Source organism: Macrotis lagotis, chromosome 1 (genome assembly GCF_037893015.1).
Source record: "Macrotis lagotis isolate mMagLag1 chromosome 1, bilby.v1.9.chrom.fasta, whole genome shotgun sequence".
In the NCBI taxonomy this organism is placed as follows: Eukaryota; Metazoa; Chordata; class Mammalia; order Peramelemorphia; family Peramelidae; genus Macrotis; species Macrotis lagotis.
Window position 1 is genome coordinate 373,907,066 of NC_133658.1, and position 18,364 is coordinate 373,925,429.

Genomic DNA, 18,364 nt, shown 5'->3' on the forward strand with positions numbered 1-18,364 from the left:
TTCTGATGGGCTTCACTGCCCATATGATGATAATAATATTAATAATGATAATGATAATAACAGACCTTGACATCTGCACAGAACTTGGCAGTTTATAGAGTGCTTCTATTTCCAACATTTTATCTGATCCTTACAAAAATTTGAGATGAATGGGATGTGAATTATGATTATTTCAATTTCTGTATGAGAACTGAGTATTGAAAGGGTTAAATGAATAGTCAAAGATCACCCAGAGCCAGAGCTAGCATTCAGGTTTTATGATTTCTAGAATAGGGAGGGCTTTTTCTCACTGTCACACTAAAAGGCAAGGTATTAATTTCCCATCAGTGAGAAATGTGAGTTTCTGTTGGAAAGAGGGTTTGGCAAATCCTTCCCTGGAGATCTTTAAGATAAAAAGAGATGTTTATCATTCTGAGTTAATTTAGTGGCAATCTTGCCTAAAGGCTGGAGGAATGAACTGTGGGACCTCAAGAGAAGGCTTCTACCCTGAACATTCCAAACTTTTTTTTCTTTAAGTCAACTCATTGGCTTTGAAAATATCTTCAAATTGTCTCACTTTCTAACTTAGGCTATTCAGCACAGTTAAATCAATTTGCCTAAAGGACTCCCAGTCAGAGGAAGAGAGTTCCAGTGTAGGAGGAGGGTCTATTCAAATGAGGGGGAATTTCAGGGGAGGAGAGCTGAGGGGACGGGTGAAAAGAATGCAAAACCCCCAAAGCCCTCCTGCTATCTGAAGTTAGTCTATGTCTCCCTGAGCTGGCAAGCTAGGGGTCATTGTTGATTGGTGGTAACTGGGTCAGCAGGTTTGCCAAGCGAAAGCTGGCATTGTAGCATGATCATGAGCTAAGGAGTACAGACACCATCCAGGGGAGCAAAGCCTCTTGCCTCACTGGACAAATAGTGCCAGGCCGCCAAATCTGACTAACAGGCTGCAGTGATAGACCCACCAGCCTCTGAAGGGGGATCCTGGATGCCCAAACAACCATTGGATTGAGAGTCTACATCAACAGGTGCAGCCAGTGGCCCTACCTGGACCCACAGTGAGGAAGAACTGATTTCATGTGAGTAAAGCTCATTGGTAGCAAGAGGATTGTGGTTGGCTCTACTGACTTTGGGATTCAAGGCCTAATCCCCAGTTCTTACCTCATAGTCAGACTCTGTAAATGTCTTTATAGTTTTCTAATTCATCTGATGTAATTATAATGTAGTGGTGAATGAATGGGAAATGAATTCTATGTCTACAGTGGTTCTGAACTGAGAGCATCAGCTTAGACTCCTCATGAACCTATTTCCTCTGCCAAATACTTTTGAAATTCACCGCCATTTGTTTTTATACAATGGTGACAAGTTCACCTGAAACTTGGATCAAGTAGGATAGGGAGGAGGGAACAGGAGGGGGGATATCCTTTTTTTAAACAAACAAGCAAAAGAAGAGATGGTGGCTTCCTAATCAAAACCACAAAATGGGACTGAGATGGCATTGTGAGTCTCACCAACGAGAAGAGAAAGAAGGTCAGGCACACCCAAATGTATGCTCAAGTCTGGCTGAGACTGGAAATGAAAATTCAAAATAGAATCAAGCCATGTCATATACTGGCAGGGAAATAAAGAGACAACAGCAGAATTAGGAGATTTCAGAAATCTAAGATTAAGTATAGGAGGAGGTAGGAGGAGAAGAAAGAAGGGGAAAAATGAGAAGAAGGGGGAGGAGAGGAGGAGGAGGAGGAGGAGGAGAACAAGAACAAGAAGAACAAGAAGAAGAAAAAGAAGAAGAAGAAGAAGAAGAAGAAAGAAGAAGGAAGGAGGAGAAGGGAAGGGGAAGGGGAAGGAGAAGGGGAAGGAGAAGGAGGAGGAGAAGGAGAAGAAGAAGAAGAAGAAGAAGAAGAAGAAGAAGAAGAAGAAGAAGAAGAAGAAGAAAAGGAGGAGGAGGAGGAGGAGGAGGAGAAGAAGAAGAAGAAGAAGAAGAAGAAGAAGAAAGAAAGAGAAAGAAAGAAAGAAAGAAAGAAAGAAAGAAAGAAAGAATTAGAAGAATCTAATCAGAATTGACTCTAACTCTGTGCCCCTACTAGAGATCTAAGTGAAGACAGGGAAAGCTTCTGGCCAAACAAGGTTAATATAGAAAAGGCTGAGCCTCTGAATAGACCCCTAGATCTGGGATAGGAGATTGGACAACCAGGAAAAGTTCAAGCAAGAGAAAGAATAAGTGGCAAATTTGTCAAATTTGTAGATGCCACAAAGCTGGCAGAACACACTACAGGGAAGAGGCTAGAATGATGAGCCAGATCTCATAAAGTGAAATTTAAGAGAGGTTAAGGAAAATCCAACATTTGAATTGAAAGAAATCAATGCCCAAGAACAGGATTTGAGGAGGAGTGATTAGACAGGAAGTATATGAAAAAAATGTCATGGGGTTAGTGATGCAGTGCAAGTCAATAGTGAGGCAGAGCAATAAATACAATCTTAGACTTCTTTAATCTAGGGATAAGGTCCAGAGTGAAGGAAGCAATGGTCCTAGGAGTAGCAGCTTAAACAGACTCCATCTATTCTGACAGCTAAGTGGTACAGTAAGGCTGCTGGATGGTACAGTGGATATAGCACCAAGAAGGAGTTAGGAAAACTCATTTTCGTGACCTTAAATCTGACCTCAGACATCTACTTTCCTCATTAGATTATTAAACTCCAAGTACTGAAGTTGTCTTTTGCCTTTATATTCCTCAGAACTTAGCACAATGCTAGGTAAATATTATTTCTTTAATTAATACTTATTGACTGAATGACTACAGTCTGAAAGAGTCTGCCTGAGATTCTATAGCACTGGGCAATGACCTGCTCAGGGTCACACAGTCAGTATGTAGCAAAGGAGGCAGGGATGAAATTAAGTTAATATCAAGAGAGCTCTTATTTTACTGGACACCATTGCCTTAGCCCTCACAAGGGCTTTTATGAGGAGTAGTATAGCACTTGTTTTTCTTTGCCTCAAAGAGTAGAACCAATTACTTTCTTTTATTCTGAATTTAAGGAATAAAACAAGTATTTCCATAATATAGTAGAATAAAAAAAGATGATTGCACATGAAACTTCAAATTTACTATGTACAAGTTGCTATTCCCTTTAAATATACACATATATATATGAAGTTCCAGAGAAAGAAATACTATTTTTCACTTTCTTCCTTTCCTTTCCTTCCTTCCTTCCTTCCTTCCTTCCTTCCTTCCTTCCTTCCTTCCTTCCTTCCTTCTTTCCTTTCTTCCTTCCTTGCTTCCTCCCTTCCTTCCTTCCTTCCTTCCTTCCTTCCTTCCTTCCTTCCTTCCTTCCTTCCTTTCTTTCTTTCTTTCTTTCTTTCTTTCTTTCTTTCTTTCTTTCTTTCTTTCTTTCTTTCTTTCTTTCTTTCTTTCATCTTCTTATACAAAATAACTAATATGGAAATGTTTTATATGATTGCACATGTATAACTCATATTGAACTGCTTATCATCTCAGGGAGGAGGAAAAGGAAAAAAGGAGGAAGAAGCAGAATTTGAAACTCAGAACTTTGTTAAAACTGTTAATAATTTGTTTTAGCATGCAATTGGGGGGAAATGGAATATTATAAATATATATTAAAGTGATTAAGTAACTTTTTTCTTTTTTTCTTCACTCCCTCTGCCACCCCACACAGATATATAAGACTATCATTGGATGTGTGTATGTGTGTGTGCACATGTGTGTAAAATCATTTTATATATACTTCTATTTATTAATTCTTCCTATGCATGCCAATAGCATCTTCCTTCATAGGTCCTTTGTAGTTAATTTAAATATTTATCATAGACAAAATGTCTAAGTTGCCTAAAGTTATTTTTTTTAAGGTTTTTGCAAGGCAAATGGGGTTAAGTGGCTTGCCCAAGGCCACACAGCTAGGTAATTATTAAGTGTCTGAGGTCGGATTTGAACTCAGGTACTCCTGACTCCAGGACTGGTGTTCTATCCACTGCACCACCTAGCCGCCACCTAGCCACCCCCTAAAGTTATTCTTAAACCAATACATATGACTTCTTAGTCATGTAGTTCCAAAGTTTTCATTTCATTTACTGTCTCACCAAGATATCCTGTGAGTTTTCTTTCTATTTAAGTGACATATTGAAGAAAGCAGCTCTTCCTAGAATGATTACCTGATTTGTCTTTCCTAAAGGTGGTTTGGGACTATGTAAGGAACATTGAATCAAGAATCAGTGGCTTCTAGTTTTATCTCTGATGTTCAGCAGCCTTAGTTCCGTGGACAAATTTCTTCTCTTCAGATCTAAGTTTCCATATTAGTTTAAAAAAAAAAGGAAAAAGTGAGAATGGGACTAGATTTAAATTCATTTCAATTGTTATATGTGTGTGTATACATATATATGTGTGCATATGTTTATATATATATAAAATAAAATGGAATTAATAAATAGAAAATCATATCAGACTTTATCAATTGTCTGTATATTGACTGCTAGGTTCCTTTTGCACAGAAGATAAATGCTTCTTTTTCATAAATCTAATTTGCCAGTTACAATTAAAACAATATTAAGGTATAGGTTTACATGTGCTGACCTAGCTAGTGTAACATACCAGATCTGAGATAAAAGTAGAAAGACAGACACGACTAAGTCACTGCTGGAAGGGTGTAATGGAGGGAAATCCACCTCTATTCTTTTCAGAGACATTCTCTTGGGAGAAGGGTATCTGAAGATTGGAAATGATGGATAAGTATAATGCAAACTAAAGAGCAAGGGAGGTAAATAAGAGATCAAATAAAGAAATGTAAGAATGTCTGAGAAGGGAAAAAATGTTGAAAGCTGGGGGGAATCAGGATACACTACTAAAAGAAGGCACAACTTGAAAGAAGATAAGGAATCTGAAACTCAATGCATTTCAAGCATGAGGGATGTCTATATGAATGGTGAATGTGCATTTAAATTTCAGGAAATAGCCATCTGTACAGAATATAGAATATGTAAAGAAGAGCAATAGGAAATAAGGTTGAAGGGGTAAGAAGACACCAAACTGTAATGAACCTTAAGTGCCAGGCTAGAGAGTTTGTATAATGTCTTAAAGGGAATAGGCAACCACAGTAGTTTTTTTTGGGGGGGTTGTTTGTTTTTTGGGGTTTTTTTTTTAGGTTTTTGCTAGGCAATGGGGTTAAGTGGCTTGCCCAAGGCCACACAGCTAAGGTAATAATTAAGTGTCTGAGATCGAATTTGAGCCCAAGGTACTCCTGACTCCAGGGCCAGTGCTTTATCCACTGTGCCTCCTAGCTGCCCCTACACAGTAGTTTTTTGAGCAAGAAAAACATACATTCTTCCCCCAAACTTTGCATGATATCTGTATTTACTTACAGGCTTGCCTTTGTGGAGTTTCTCCTGACCCTCAGTAACAGTGCATCACTGCATCACTGGGAGAAGTCATGCTCAACTCTTAAATAGTGGTATTTGGACCAGAGTGTGATATTGTTTCAGAGAATAGTAAATCTAAATGTTTTTCTTAGCTTAAAATGCTAAGTTGTTTCCTCCTATAAGTTCAGGTAGGAGTACCTTCTGTTTGAGGGTTCTAAGAGTAGATTTTGATCCTAAACATTTAGAGAGTATTACATGCAAGACTTCACTGCTAATTAAATCTTGATTCTTCCTTAAGAAACGGAATGGAATGTCAAGCTATCTCTATAGAAGAGAGAAGAGCTGATTACAAATTTCATGTTTGCATCAGACTTTAGCTAGGACTTAAAAGCATGAATAGGATTAAGAAGCAAAAAAACACATTCCAGGAAGAGAAAACAATATGAACAAAGATAGAGATGGAAGGTTGGAAGTAATCCCTATAAAGTTAAAGAAAAAAAAAGAAAAATTTTCCATTATTTTCCCCTGTACAAATTCGAGTACTTTACAACTAGAGGTCGCTGGTTCAGAGTTGGGTGGGGAGGGGAGGATGAGAAGTTGGAAGCATTAGGGAATGTGCTGACCTAGCTAGTGTCACATACCAGATCTGAGATGAGAAACAGACCCAGACATGTAAACCTATACCTTATAATTAACTGACTGAGGTTTTCTCAGGACATACTGGTGAATTGACAGGTGTAGGAATATGCTTTCCTAAAGCATAATCCAATCCATAGGGTGTTACAGAGGGATAACATTACAAAAAGATAAATGTATAAATGGGTTCAGTCAATCATAGCCTAGTTTCCTGTTTCAAATGGGGCAGGACTTATGTCCAGTAAGCCTTCAATGTAGAGAAGTTGTTAACCCTGCTCAATAGAATGGGGAAAGCGCAGCATCGAGGAACAGTGAAAAGAGTGTTATGCTTGGAAGGTGACCAGGATGGTCAGGAGACTTGCCAAGAGGATCCAGGTTTAGTTGAAGGAACTGTGAATGTTTACCCCATAGAACAAAAGACTGAAGGAGAACAAGATCTCTGGCTTCAAGTATTTACAAAGTTGTCATGGAGACCAGGGATTCAATTTGTTTTGATTGGCCCCAAAAAGCAGAACTTGTGGCAATGGATGGAAATTGGAGAGAGACAAATTTGGGGTCAGCCTCAGGAGAACTGGCTAAAAGAACTGTCCCAAATTGGAATGGAGTTACTCATAAAGTAAAAGGGTCTTCAAGTGGAAGCTATTGATCACTTGCTTTAATAGAGGTGAGTCCTGTTCAGATATGGGTTGGAATAGATAATATCTGCATCCCTTTCAACAGAGAAAAAGACCTGAGTTCAAATTTTGACTGCTATCCAGTTGCTTGACCTTGGAAAAATCATTTAAGGTTCTGAGCCTCAACTGGAGACTATTATTTCACTTGGAGATCATAATATATGCTACTTACTTCAAATGAAGGTAGCCAGTTCATAGTAGTAGCAACTGAGAAAAAGGAATGTGTTGCGGGGGGGGGGGGGGGGGGGGAGGGAGGGAGGGAGGGACCCTGGTGGTCCTCCCTAGTTAATGGTGTCATTGTAAGGAAAGTGTTTTGTAAATCCAAAGTGCTACCTAAATATCATTATTGTTATTATTATTATTATTATCATCCTTATTATTATCATTTGGAAGATCACCCAAACCACTATTTTCTTGGCAATATCATCATTTGGCAAGATGGAAGAACCAAAAACTTGACAAAGTATAAAACTATTTTCTTACAAGCCTGGATCTATCAAATAGTTACAGAATCATGGATCAAGTCTTTTTTGCTCTTAAAAAAGTCATTAGGAAAGATTAAACAGTAATACTTTTCATTTATTCAACAACCTTTACTTTATGTTTGATTCATTAGGAACTACATCAAACAAAGCACACCAGTGCAACCATATACTGGGGGGTTCGGTTTCTGCCTCTTTATCTTTATCAGCCTAAGCTTACATGGGAAGTAAACAGAGTCGCTTGTATATACTATTTTACAGAACCTGGGAAGGCTTTTCCATACCAAAATACCTCTCTCATCATATTGTCTGTTATTCATGACAAAATCAGCTCCTCTAACGTCCCCTTCCACCTATTCCGTATTTATCTTTTATTTTCTGATTTAGATATATTGTTTCCCCCTTTAGAATAAAAACTTCATGAGGACAGGGACTGTTTTTTTTCCCTTGTGACCTAAGCACAATAAGTAAGTGTTTAATAAATATATTTGACTGTTTAATTCTCAAAGAATGATGAAATAACATTAGGTACCATTGTGAAGCTAGAGGAGTCTGTGTTCTCCTCCCAAAGGGGTGGAGTTGAAATAGACTCTGCCTATTGGACATGTTCTAAGATGAGACTTTTTCCCTCTAGTCCTCTTTAGCTTTCCTACTCCCATTAGGTATAAACGGCAATATTTAGCCCCACAGTCCATCTTAGATGCATTCAATGGCATCATGGTTCCAGCCAGCTCATTTTCCTAGGGAAAATTTAAGTGACTCCCAAGTCCAAGTATTAGATTTCTGCTTGGGAGAGTGATAGCATTATTCAAAACCTAAATTTTGACTCATTAGCCACTGGAAAAGTCTTGAAACTTCCTATGCCAGAATTATAGGATTCTAGAGTATATAGATAGTTTGTCAAATACAAGCCCCTTCACAGGCTTTCCTTCCATGTACACTCTGATCTCAAATAATCACACTCCTGCAGGTGATGGGAACAAACTCATTTATAAAAAAGAGAATTAGGTTAACAAATTATCATTAGCATTTGGGGATGGAGGAATGGGAAAATAGGACACATGGATTTTTTTTAATCTACATTTAAACAGAGACAAGAAAGAGAGGGGGAAACAGCTAAGGAATGGAATAAGTATACTACTGCTAAGACCTTTCTAACATTTGAATCACTCCAAAGGGAAGCTAGTACCTTTCCATTTCATTGAACAATGTCTGCCCTTTGCTGAGGTTCCCATTTCATTCCTGGTTAAATTACTTTTGCATTTTGGACTCTCTTCCACTCAAGATCTGAGTGATTCTAGAACTTACATCTCTATTCCCAAATCTGATGCAGAATTTCCTCTAATATATATATAATAAAATATATAAATATATAATATATAAATATAATATAATTATATAAATATATAATAAATATATAAAACTATAATTTCCAGCATGTCCAGCTGTTATTCAAAATATTTGATCCAAAATGTGCATAGCCCTAGAGTACTTGTAAGCATTACTATAGGATTATAGATTTAGAATTGAGAAGGACCTTAGAGGTCAATGAGCTCAAGTCCTTCATTTTATCCATAAGGAAACTGAGGTACAAAACAATTAAATGACTTTTCTAACAATACATAGCCTGTAAGTGCCTGGCTGAGACAGAATTTGAAACCAAAATCCCCAACTTTTAAGTCCATCACTATCCATTACACTATGCTGTCTTATCTATACATTAACTCACTAGCACCCCTTAAAGTAGATGGGTTCAACATTTCTCTGAATGTTAGAAAAGGGAAGAAATAGTGCTTGGAAGAAAGAATCAGAAGATGATAGATTTTGAGCAAGAAGGGACTTTGGACATCATTTAATGCAATTTATTTAGTTTATAGATCAGGAGATTCTTAAACAGCTGAGATTTTTCTGTTCCCTTACTATAAATAAAAGACCTTAGCACCAGCTATTCAGATCAAGTCATAGTTCATGGGAACCCTAAAGATGTTTTTGCTCTTTTCCAAATGGGAAATGGAGAGAATTCAACCAGTCCAACAGGGTTTAGATCCAAAGATTAATGACAAATAGTATGTTAGCAGATACACAGCCAACAATCACATTCAGATTACTTTGAAGACTCACAGGCTGTGTAGTGATGGAACCTATGAGAACATGTTTAATCTAAATAACCCTGTCTAGATGAGTTGCAGAGAGAGTTAACTCCCAATATAACCAAATTAGATATTTATTTCAAAGTTACAAAATTTGAAAGTAATTCAAATAATAGTCCTTTCATTAAGTGAGCATGTTCTAAGATGAGACTTTCTCCTCTGTTCCTCCCTAGTTTTCCCACTCCCTTCAGGTGAAAAGTTTCATATAAATATCTAAAAAGCTTAGAAATCAGTACAGGGATTATATCACTTACAAGGTCACCTAGCCTGTGAATGGAAGAGCTACTACTAAAACTCAAGTCTACCAGTCTAGTAGTGTTCTTTGCACCAAACAATGGATTCACTGGAGCTTGGAAATTTGCTTCAAGCACGATTCCTTCAATACTCATGAACATAAACATCAGACAAAAGAAATACATTTTCCCTTCAATGACTCCTGTAGAGATAGATGTAGCAAACTAAACTAATGCTTTTGACCTGAGCTTCTGGCCTTTTTTTTCTTTGCTAGGAGAATATAGCAGAAGCCTGGGATAAGCACATATCCAGAGTTCTCTTTACTAATTCTAGGTCTCTTGAAACAACAAATCCCTGCCCCGCTCACATGCATGAGATTTCTCTTGAACAGCTCTTTTTATGAAAGCAAGACTTCTTTTTGCAATTCCTCAGCAGAACAATGAGTGTTTGTGGTATGTTTTCATTTGTTTAGAATTCAACCTAAGTATAACTGGAGAGTGGATTCATTTCCACCAGAGTCACCTCAGTCATCACTTAGGTCAGAATCAGACAGCACGGGATCTTATTTAAGTAATAGTAAGATCAAGAGCTAACATTTATATAGCTCTTTAAGGTTTGTGAAGCATTTCCATAGGTATTACTATTATCTCCATTTTTATATATATGAAGTAACTGAGCAAGGCAGTTGTTGGTTATCTTGCCCATGGTTAACTCAGCTAATAAATAAGTATCTGAGATCAAATGGGAACTCAGATCTCCCTGACTCTAGGTCCATTACTCTATTCTGTGTACTACCGAGCTATATAAATCTAGAACTCAGACTAGGGTTGGAAATGACCTTATGAATCATATATTTTTCAAAGTTGGAGGAAATCTTAGAGATAATCTACTCCAATCATTTTATGGGTGAGGAAACTGAGAAAGGAAGTGATTATTCCAAGGTTATAGATCTGGTAATCATGGGGCTTAGACCTGAACTTGGGTTTCCAAAGTCCCAGTTCAGATATCTTTCCATCATTCTCTAATTCTTTATGTGTTCTATGGATAGAACCAAAGGAAAGTAAGTTTATCAGTTATAGATGATCTCTAGAGAAATAATGTACAGTTTCCCCTCCATATCATGACTTTTTCATCATTGTTTCAATTATATTTCTGGCAGCATAAGAAATTAAATGATAATTTTCTGGGTGTTTTGCAGAGGCTATAAACAATATATAATGACCAGCAGATGATACAGAAAAAGTTTAGAAACTCAGAAAAGCATAAAAGATGTGTTTAGTGTTGTATAATATCAATATATTTTATCTTTTAATATAATAATTCAGATTTTTTTCTCTGGTATAAAGGGAGAGTCAAATAATTTACAAGAATTTTTCAGATTTCAGGGGCAATGTGCCCCTAACCACCACTATGTGGAAGGAATGACTATACTTCTTGCACACTGTGTTCTTAGAGAATCAACATTAGTTTCAGCCTGAAGAAATAACTGGTTGAAGAAAGAATTCCAAGTAAGAAATTGTAAGGAAGGACTGGAAACATTTCATGAGGTGGGCCCTCCCTTCTTCTATCAATAGGACTTACAGGGCTTAAATTTTCTATTTTTAGGGGTGGCTAGGTGGCATAGTGGATAAAGCACTGGCCCTGGAGTCAGGAGTACTTGGGTTCAAATCTGGTCTCAGACACTTAATTACCTAGCTGTGTGGCCTTGGGCAAGTCATTTAACCCCGTTTGCCTTGCAAAAAAACCTAAAAAAAAAAATTTCTTTTTTTTTTTTGGTGTCAACAGAGTCATAAAGAATCTAAAGTCTTATCCAAGGTATGTATGGAAAGAGATGATTATTAGAGTTTCAGACAACTTGAACTGGCAAAATTTTCACAGGATTATTTCTATCCATTTTCTGACTCTTTAGAAAAAAATTATTTATATCTTTTTTCTATCTCTATGATTTATTTCAGTATCCCTCCTGTCCTCCTCCCAGAGAGTCATCTCATATAACAAATAATATTTTAATATTATTTATATGCTATATATTTAATGCTATAATTTTTTTAAAGAAGAAAAAAGGGAAAGGAAAAAAAATTCTTCCCCTCCCCAAAATTAGCAAAACCAATCAATACAATAAAACAGTCTGAAATATCTTTTCTTTCTTGCCCACCCCGATGAATAGTCATACTTCCCCTCCAATCAGGAGCAAGTAGAATATCTCCTATTCATAGATCCATAGGGAATCATATTTCACCTCTTTCTGTGGCTCCCCATTTCAATAACTCTCACTTGTATTTCTTTTGTCTTCTTTAAGAGTATACACGATGGGGGCAGCTAGGTGGGGCAGTGGATAGAGCACTAGCCCTGGAGTCAGGAGTACTTGAGTTCAAATCCACTCTCAGACACTTAATAATTACCTAGCTGTGTGGACTTTGGGCAAGCCACTTAATCTCATTTGCCTTGCAAAATCCTAAAAAAAATAAAGAGAGTATACATGATGATATGATTGTGTGTACATGTGTATATATATATATATATATACACACACACACACACACACACACACATATATATATATATATATATATATATATATATAGAGAGAGAGAGAGAGAGAGAGAGAGAGAGAGACTAGAGGGAAAGAGAGAAAGTGAGAATGAATTGCCTTTGATTTTAGAAGTTAACATTTCCTGCTAATGCTATTACCCTGATATCCAGACATATTACTGTCAAAAAGACCAATGTGAGCCTCACTAACAGCCCTTTCTGTATATTCTGGGACACGGGGTTACCATTTTCAATATGTCTTCTCTGAGGCTGAGGTGTGGGATGGGATGGGGGGGGGGAAGACAGGGGTTAGTTACCACCTTTGCACCTAACCTCTGCTCCCTCACACAGTCTTCCATTTTGAGTGTCTTTGGTACACAGAACATGAGGCAGGATACATCCCTTGTCTCTGGTCTTTGTTTTTCAAGGGCAGGAGGAAAGGTGTCTGAATGGATGTTGTGAAAGCAATGGATATCAAGAAAGCAAAATGGTGGACCTCATGTAACTGTCTAAACATCTGAGTCCTTAGTCCCAAGGTGGTAGAGACCATAGAACAATAGTTTCAAGACACTAGGCTAAGTCAGTGTCTGTTATGTGTGAGGACTAGATTGAGGTCTCTCCCTCTATGAAATCAGAAAAGAGACTTGTGCCTAACCAAAACCAGAGTGGAGATCAGGAAGCTTGTGGCTGCTATCTAAACTTTCACTCTGACATCTAATAAACCATTTGGTATGCCTACAAGCATTTTTGATGCACCTATTATGTGTCAATTAGCTAAGTGCTAAAGATAAAAAGAAAAAGGAAAAAATCACAGTCTCTACTCTCCAGGAATTTAGGTCCTAATGGGGGAGACAATATGTAAATTACTAGATACCTCAGGTCTTATAATTGTCATTGATCAACTTCTGTTTTTGTTTCAGTCTTGTAGACAAGTTCACTCTTCACTGACCCCACTGGGATTTTCTTGGCAAAGAAACTGGAGTAGTTTTCCATTTCCTTTTCCAGTTCATTTACAGATGAGCAAACTATGGCAAGCGGGTATGATTTGCCCAAATTCACACAACTAGATTTGAACTCAGAAAGAGAAGTCTTCCTTACTCCAGTTACTTACTGATGGTTATTTACTGAGTACCTACTATATGCAAAGGCCTGCAATGAGTGCCACAGTAACAGAGAAGTAAAAGATATAACCTATGCACTCATGACACCTTACAGTCTGGTTAGAGAGACAGGACAAATTAGATAAATAATTTAAGTCAGAGCTATTAATGGTAAAGGTTCAGCTCTGGAAGGTTGTCTGTAAATCAGTAGTGTTTTATTAGGCATTAATATGAAATGCAATCTGACCTCTGATTTGTATGAAATGCAATATATGATTAGTATGAAATGTAATCCTCAGGTGATCCTCAGGGCTTAGAAGGGGCATTGTAGAATCAGAGTTGAAAAGTTCCCACCATGAGACTGGACATCCATCTCTAGCAGTGAAGAAAGGGAACAGAAATTATAAAGGCAACCATTCTAATAGGATATCTAATAGGATAATCTTTCCCCTTCCCCAAAATGTCTCAAGTTCCCCTGGGTAAGAATGAAAATCAGCTTCAGGGGCCTTTTCTTCAGATTTTCTGTGTGGTCAAAGGCACCCTCCAAGAAGAGAACTGCCTAGTCTTCATAAACCTTTCATCTCAGGTAAAGACCTCTGGAAACCATAAGGGATAGAGAAAACCAACTAAACTCTGGTTAGAGTCTGAAATTCTTCCCTAAGGCATTCTAGCTCTAGCTGTCTTCTAGCTCAGAGTAAGGACTCTCAGGCTGAAGTGGTGAGAAATGAGATAGTTCTTTACAGACGCCCACTCCCTACCAACACAAAAAAAAATGTTTTTGAGATTGGCCAGAGTCCAGAGGAGTGCTAAGGAAGTTGGTTGGAGGCCAGCCCCTATTTCTGGCACAGTGGACAGAACACTTTTGGTTTCTTGTAACCAGAGGAGTTTCACTCCACCTTCTTTTGCTCCCCTAAATCTCCACCCTCCCTTTACTTCCCCTCCACACCTGAACCCCCAGGCCAACTCTGTCTTCCCTGGGAAAATTGCACAGACTGTGTTTTCTGAATCTGTGCAGGCAGAGCTGTGATAGGTATGGTAAAAGGTCAAGCAGCCTGCTAGGTCAAATAGTCACCAAGTCTCGATTGCTTTTCCAACCCTTTGGCTCCTTCATGCATTCCCTGTCTTCTTCTCTAGGATAGAGGGGTAGCAAACTGGTAGTTTTTATATATAGTCCCAGTCTCCACTCTCACATCTAGTGAGTGAAGTCAAGATATCTGCCCAAGATCACTCTGATAGGGGATTTCCAACAGGTTTGGCAGACAAAGAAAGAAAGTATATACTTTAAGTACATATTGAAGCTGAAATACATCCTTAAGTATTTGAAAGACCAACATATTTAGAAGGAGGATTACACTTGTTTTGCTGGCCTTAGTGGACAGAAGGAGTAATAGGATATAGAAAACAAACAAATCTAGGATCAAGAATTCTGATGCTGATACTTATTATGTCTGTAACCTTGAAAAGTCACTTAACTTTTTGGGATTTTTTCTGATCTGTAAAATCAGGACCTTTTCTAACTTCAAATCCTATGATGCTATAAATAAATTGCAGACAATTCAATTATAAATGAATAGAAAGAAATTTTTCCCAATAATTAGAACTGTCCAAAAGTGGAATAGGTTGTTTCATCAAATAATGAGATCCCCCACATTTGAGATATTCAAGTAGAGAATGAATGATCGATCAGGTGCCAGAAATACTGTAGAAAGAATTCCTGTTCAGGTATGGATTGGACAAGACCTTTTCATCTCTTATGATTTATTCAGTTTGACTGAGCAAGAATTTACTGGGTATCTACTGTCTACTTAGATGCTAGGCATGCAAAATCACAAAAAATCCCTGACCTAAAGAACCTCATACTTTTTGAAGATTCTACACAACAAGACAGAAGAAATATATAATTTAGGATATTAATTGGAAAGTTCTTTTGTGAGGAAGTGGGTACAGGAAAAACTTTCCATCTGAAATTACACCCTAAGAGTTATTAAACTGCCTATATCCTTTAACTCAGCAGTACCATTACTAGGTCTATATCCAAAGATGATTAGGTGGGAAAAGAGAAAAAAATTATATGTCCTAAAATATTTATAGCAGCTCTATTTGTGGTGGCAAAGAAATGGGAATTACTGCATGCACATCAATTGGGGAATGGCTAAAGAAGTTGTAGTATATGATAGTGATGAAATATTATTGGGCTATAAGAAGTAATGAACTCGATGATCTTACAAAAAATACGAATAGTTGTACAAAATAATGAAGAGTGAAGTGAGCAGAATCAGGAGTATGTTGTATATAGTGAGAGTAAATATTATTTTAAGAACAACTTTGAGCAACTAATTAATTTTGATTATTACAAATATTCAAATTAACCACAAAGATAACATGAAGAGAAGATATTATCTGAATTCATAGAATGAACTTTTAAATAGAAGTATAGAATGATTTTATATATACATATTATATATATATAAAATATAATGTTAGCTATTTTTAGGGCAGAGAGGGAAGTAAAAAGGAAATTTACATATCATCTTTATACATAATAAATTTATAGTTCCATGTGCAATCATCTTTTTAAAATTAAGCTATGTTATGGAAATGCCTGCTTTATTCCATAAATTTAAAAAAAAATGTTTTTTAAGAGAGAGGCCCTTAATGATTAGATTTCTTTCTGAACCTTTCTCACTTAGTGCCTGTCCTTGATTCTTCTTCAACCAAATCTTCAAGGATTCTCTAAGGGAACACAAGGCCCTTAGAGCAACCAGTTAATTCTTGGTTTTTTTAGGTTCCCTGTTGACCTATGAACTGAAGTGGTACAAAGGATGTCATATGAAACATTGAGTCCAAGTCCCTCATTTTAGGGAGGAGGAAAGGGAAGTTGAGTGAAGTCAAGATATCTGCCCAAGATCACTCTGATAGGGGATTTCCAACAGGTTTGGCTAGAATCTGGGTTTCTTGGTTTTTGTCTAGTATTCTTTCCCACCAATTTACTGTTCTGGGATCAAAAAACCAGTTTCTTCTGCTCTTTCTCCCTAAAGAACCTTTGTGGTGGAATGGTCTGCTTTCTCCTTCAAAACCATTATTCAGTGTTTGCTGGTGCTACTCTGTTCTATTGGTACTTGACTTCTTTCCTTGATTGGTTCTAGTAAAAATTGGCTTAAATCCAAGCCACAAGTCATTCCCCTGGATTCTCATTGGTGTAGTTTAAGGTGAGCAGGTACCTTAGATAAGGAGGAACCTCTCATAACTCCACCCACTCTTCTTCTAAGGAAGGAGCAATCAGAGATTCAAACCTGTCTCCACTTCCACCCTAGCAAAGCACAGGAGTTTAATAGGTCTCCTATACAGGTGTCCATTCTGGAAGGAATATCTGGGTAGTGGAAATCTGAAGAGTCTTTGAAAATGAAGAGGGTTGTGGGGTCCCAGGAAGTCCACAAAGTGCCTTTGTGTGCCACCTAGAGGCCAATGAACCTGCCCTGAAAGGAACTTCCTTGCAGCTTTTTGGTAAGTGAAACAACTGCCAACTATGTTTAGGAAAACAGAATGTTAAATCTAGAAGAAATCTGGTCTTCCCCATTCCCCACCCACCCCCAACCCTCTTTTTACAGAAAATGAAACTAAGGTCAGGAGAGGTGAAATAGGCTGCCTGAGGTCATACAATGCTCGAACTAGATCACTCAGAGCTCCTGATCCCAAATCTTTCTAGCTCATTTCCTGCTTTTTCAGAGATCAGGAGCATTTCAAATACTACTATCTAATCCAGAATCTAAGACTACACATGAATGGATTTTATTAGAATTAGACCAATTTCAATACTTTATCTTCTATTTTTTCAACGATACAGAGGAACTAAGACTTTTTTAACCCCATCCTCATCTAGACTCAGCTGATATTTATTTTATTGAATAGTTTTGTGTTGGTTCCTATTGATAGATAATTTGGAACTGGGAAAACTTTTTACCCCTGTCTCTCATCATACTTGGAGACTTAAAAGGCTAGGATGCCTTTAGTATCTATGTTAGGAAGAGGGAAAGAAGGAGGATGGAAACCATCTCTCCTTTTCCCATGGGAGCTGTCTTTTCTTTTTTTGGGGGGGGGGACCACAAAAAACCAAACCTAGACAAGAGAGTGCTGAACATCTTAGTTGACTCTATTTCTCTCTGATGATTGACACTTACTAGCTGTGTGACTCAGTGTAAATCACTTGACCTTTTTGAGACTAGTTTCCTTATCTATAAAATGAGAGTATTAGACTATGTTTTTTGGACCCTTTCAACTAGAAATCTACAATCTTAAGATCCCTTCCTCCTTTTCTAAATGTTCAGGGAGTTGAGGGATACCTTTTTACCTTTAGGCCACATTCATATCCCACTCTTCATTTCATCACTCATGATCTCATTGGTTACCCCCAACAACTATATGGACCTATATTTACACAAGTGGAGGGAAGACTGTGAAGTCAGGAGGCAGATGAGGGGAAAGAAAATGTACAGGTCTCAGGAAACCTGGATTTGGATACCAACTCTACCATTGCCTTACCCTCGGTCTTAAGAAAGTTGATTCACCTTTATGGCCTGTTTTCCTCATCAGTAAAAAGTAGGCATTAAACTATACACCCTTTAAGGTCCTTTCTGGTGCTAATAACATGTGGATCTTTGAGAACTCTGGGAAAGAAGGGTGAAGGTTGTCAGTAGAGGAAAGATAAAGGGACTGCTTTCTATTAGAGTTCCCTGGGTCAGCCTTCTAATAGGGGAAAGATTTGAAGAAAATCTTGAAATTTAGAATGAGGTGAGTGACTTTGTAAATTGGAAATGGAAGGTTATTCCTGGTTTGTGAGAGATGGAAAAGAGGAAGGGGGGGCGGAATTTAAATACCTAACAGGTACTTCCCAAGCTATAGGAAGTATATTATATATATCCTATAAAGATCACCTTTGATCCTCACAATAACTCTTATGAGGCTATTATGATTCCCATTTTACAATTGAATAAACAGACTCATAGCAGTTGTATGACTTCCCCAGAGTAACACAGCTACTATCTGAAGCTGCATTTGAACTTGGGTCTTCCTGACTTCAGAGTTCTCTCTCTACTATGTCACTTATCTGACTCTGATAAAGGCATGATGGAAAAAGTAATGAAGGTGGGAGTGAAAGACATCCAGACACCAAGTGATGGGAAATAAAAGAGAGCTGAAGCTAGATAAG

The 18,364-nt window shown here is 37.6% G+C and overlaps 1 protein-coding gene across 2 annotated transcripts in view; it reads left to right on the forward strand.

Moving 5' to 3' along the window:
- Positions 1-664: 664 nt before the first annotated feature.
- GABRP (gamma-aminobutyric acid type A receptor subunit pi) overlaps positions 665-18,364 on the forward strand; it is a 43,811-nt gene continuing 26,111 nt past the window's right edge. Inside the window, exons 1-2 of one of the 2 annotated variants that reach the window (XM_074212428.1) lie at positions 665-1,061; positions 16,507-16,662. The gene's annotated coding sequence lies outside the window, so the exon portion shown is untranslated. The remainder of the gene's footprint in view (positions 1,062-16,506; positions 16,663-18,364) is intronic. The other variant, XM_074212427.1, reaches the window with a different exon arrangement.